Genomic DNA, 4777 nt, shown 5'->3' on the forward strand with positions numbered 1-4777 from the left:
AAAGGATTGTTTGTCGATGCGTTTTTTTCGTCCAATGTTTTTTTGCCTTTACAAACAAAGGTAAAAGTTTCAGATGGGTGTAGAGTTGGAAAATAAATTGACAAAAGCAATGTCGGTAACTGTGACCAACGGGTTTTATAAATTTTTCGAAAATCCCAGACGAAATAGATCACTAAATCGTCCGGGATTTTTACACGTCCAGTGAGATTTTACCTTATTCAAGAAATGCTAATATTATACTTTATGTTATTCCCGTATATTCCTTAGACTACGCCTTCCTCACCTTTATTTTTTTTACAAATCTATAAGATGTTTGTATAATTTTGACAAATGCGAAATAATTACGTGTTTTGTCCTAAAACTCTAACTAATGCTGATTCCTTATAATATTATGCCTCGATTATGTCTATGACTAATTGGTAGATTGTCCGTATTAATCATACAAGTGTAATCACTGCACACGTATAATCAAACCTAAATTGACTGCTTTCGATAATAACCTTGAAGGAAACCAGGCTATATACTAGGTACTATTGTAAAATAAACAGCGCAATAAACTACTTGATACTCATTTTAATTTGATAGATGATTTTTCATAGCCTACATAAACTGCAGCTATAGAATATACTAATAGGTACTTATAGCTACTAACTTATAGATACATAAAATCGGAACATTTAGTGTACTGCCTGTAAGTTTTAAATCGTAGACCCGGAACAGCGAGTATTTTGGAACAGAGGCTAAGCCCGAGACCGAAATATATTTAAACAATCCCAAAGCACTTACGTGTTTTATTTCATTTTATACAGTCTCGTAAAATATTTAAGGAGAAGTTTAATTCACTGCCATATTTCACGCCGATGAAAAAACATTCAATTCATTGTAAGTCGTAAATTCATTTACTTTCCGACAAGGAATAAAAGCTATTGCGAAGTTTTCTTGCATCCAAATTGAGCCTCGGAGGCTTTTCAATCCAACTTTCGTAAGAACAATTCTGGGGAAAACCAGAGAAAGGATAATATTAATGTTGGGGGCTGTATCTTGCGCTAGTTCTGAATAAGCCTGTTGGTTGACGAGCGCCTGTGTCCATGCGAACTATTGTACAGTCTTGAACATCTATTCCTGGGGTCATATAAAAAATCATCAATATCGTATACATTTGTCTAGAATTCGCCGGTAAAACAGTAGTAAATTAAAAATTTTGTTATTACAGGTAAATTAAACCTAGCCTTAATTACTTTAAATTCAAACCGTTCGTTTTATATGAAAATAAATTTCGTAATTGTCGGATTTAACGATAGTTGAAATTAAGCATATACGGAATTACGGATTTAAAAATACATTGACCTAGAGCGACAAATTAAGAACTTTGAATTGCGTATATAAACGAATAGAAATTGACCAAAATATTATTATCACAAATCGATGTAGGATACATAGTTAATAGAATGTATTTTATAAAAGGACAATATCGAATTTTATTGACAAAAGACAACAAACTGCTGTTAGACTTTTTCCATCCCTTAATCGTACGAACTAGTTTGCTCAAGTACATGTTATTTACTTCGCAATGAAAAAAGGCTATACAAATAAAACAAACATCCCTTTATACGTTTAAGAAATACTCAAAAGCATCTAAACGGATGCCAGTAGCATTGAATTAGGCTGTAAATTTACGGCATCACACGAACGCAATCAAGATGAAAGCTTTGCTAACACAGATGAGGGCTCTTCACCTCCTTACGTATTATTCGAAAATATTGACCATTCTTTGTACATTTTACATTGCTTGCTTTGCAAACGTGGCAACAAGTTCCACTGTCGCAGAGAGGTCAATGTACACAAAGCAATTTGTTAACGTCGATATCTGTTTTATGATGGTGATAAGCGTTTTGCTCGCATCTGAAAACGGGATCTCGATTCTCGGGTCCAAACCATGTGTAATAATCACTCGCTGAACCAAAGCGATATTAATTTTAAAACTTTCCTAAACCAGTGCGGAGGGATGACACCAAACTAGAGTTTATGTTCTAACAAATTCGAAATTAGGATTTTTAGGGTCTAATGGCTTTTCGTGACGGGTTTACTAATAAATCAAAGTTAAATTGTATCGCAGAACATTATAGATCCTTCGTTTATTAACGCTGGGACTTTATGTTATGTGGTTATGAGATGAGCACGAATTTAGATAAACACCGAGTAAGATTAAATTTGCTAAATTATTATCCAATATAGATGTAAATTATTGACAAACGTAATCCTAATACAATTTGCTTCATATTAATATCTATTTAGAAACGTATTTGGAACAATATTAATTGAAATATTAGTATAATCCCTATGCAATTAGACGGAGAAGATTAATAAAATCACTATGAATTATTTTCAAGTAAACCGCATAGAAAGTCATCGGTTTAAAAATACAAATTCCTACGTCTTTCCGCTTATACTAATCCGTCTTCCCCTCCGCCATTTCAATAATTATTTCCATTTATTTTATAAAATGAATATTTTCAATTACTTAGTATATCTTCAGTGAAGCTTAGAGCTTATAGTGCAATGAAAGTTTCTTAAGTTATTATGGTTGAAAAAGTATGCATAAAAATCTCGTGTATGCAGTATGAATATTATTATATATTTTAAAGAAAATAAATATATGTCACCGTGTCATTCGAAACACAATATGTAAAAATTCGCGGGCTCTTCTAGCTCTGCTCAAGAAATAAATGTTTGGGAAATTCTTAATATATATATAAATCTCGTGTCATAATGTTTGTCCTCAATGGACTCCTAAACCACTTAACCGATTGTAATAAAATTCGCACACCATGTGCAGTTCGATCCAACTTGAGAGATAGGATAGTATCTCAAATCGTTTTAGAGAAAGCGGGCGAAGCCGCGGGCGGTTAGCTAGTTCTTATATAAAAATATATTACTGGCATAAAAATGATAATTTAGTCTCGATTTCTATTCTTTAATTCATTGAATTCTCATCTGTCGTTAAGTCTCTTACCGCGGTATGATTAATGGTAGTATTACGTCTATTCTAATTAAATGCTGGCAAAGTAATAAAGATATATTTTATTCAGTTGAGTGACGTTGTTCGGCTTTTACAGTATATTAAAGGAAAAGTATACCATTTGAGCTTTGAATGTTTATTTGTATCCTATATTAATTTCAAAACTATCAATTGGAAAATACCCATACTGTATGCTCGTATAAATTATTTATTTATTTATTTAACTCTTTAATAGTTGTACAGATAGGTAACCTTAAAACTACTTATAGATAGAACAGAGTACAATTATTTTGGCGGCCTTATCACTTACAGACGCGGTTTTATGGAAGTATTTATCATCTTTTACTTTTAAATTTTTACTTTCCTTTTTAGAACATGTAAACCACGAGACAACTAATGCATTCTTTAGAACATATTCATTATGCTATCGATAGGTCCCCAAGGACAAACAATGCTCACCTAGTCAACTTAATCACGTTAATGGAGGTTTGAAACTTAGCAAATCCCTCTAACGCGCTTATGTATTTGAGAACCAGTTGCTTCAGATATACAAGCAATACTAAAAGGGTTCCACTCAACAATTGTTAGAAAGAACCGCCTTTTGGTTATAAATAAAAGTTTACACCGCATTGAGTTTCAAACAACTTTTAAAATATGTTTTTATTGATACATTTTACAGCGAGTTTTGGTACTATTTAAAGGAATGTTATTTGAATTAGGTTTATGTTCATATTTTGAAGATGATTGTTTGAATTAATTTGCTGTTTCAAATACTAATATTATTTGTCTATGGATAGGTTCATCATAATCAGCCTATAATTTTCTCACTGCTGGGACACGGGCGTCCCGTGAGGGATCAGGCCGTAATCCACCACGCTGGCCAATTGCGGGTTGATAGATTAAATAATAATTTTGATGTTTTGTTCAGGTGAATGAAGATACGTTATTCTAAATAGCGACAATATTTTACACACACATCTTATTTCTATTTTGAGTCATGTTCCAAAGGTTCTGAGTACTTAACCAGCATAACAACCAATGTTCTTGAACTTCAAAATGCTACATCAACCGTGAGGCTCTGTGCACGTGTACATCTCGCTACGCTCAGACGATTCGAGCGATTCATACCTCAGCTATAACAACTATGTTCTCGTGAGCTCCACGCAGAATTGTTCGAAAACAAAATTAATTGTACATTCAACGTGCAGCCTGAGTGAGGCTTATTCAATTCGTAGCTGAGCAACAAGTCTATTGAAATGTTTATGTTTGCCTAACAACCTGTTGGTTTCTCCATTGATATGATGCACAGTTTGCGGTAAGACAAAAAAATCCAATCATACTTTGAATATGCTTGCAGTTTTAATGGGGATATTTGGAATGTTTGGGCTCATTCTTATTGAACGATGAATGGAATAGTGTCCTATTTAATCCAGAATAAGTCATACTTATTCCAAGTGGAAATTAACATTTTGTTTGTAATTATAATCCCACCAAAAACATTTTCATGTAAAATGTTGCCAAGACGAGCCCATATGACTCGCACTGTCAAAAAGTTATCAGATCTCATGTAGAGCCAAGCTTCTAACACTACACGCACTAACTCTACAAGGCCTAACTTCACAAACTCTACACCTTAGTCAAAATATGTGCCCCCATATTTATTGCTCCAGATATCAGACATTAATGACATTGATTCATATCGCACAGATCAAGGCATTAGATTTAGATTTTTTTATAAAACTTAGGAGTAAGGATCTT

This window comes from Colias croceus, chromosome Z, assembly GCF_905220415.1.
Source record: "Colias croceus chromosome Z, ilColCroc2.1".
In the NCBI taxonomy this organism is placed as follows: Eukaryota; Metazoa; Arthropoda; class Insecta; order Lepidoptera; family Pieridae; genus Colias; species Colias croceus.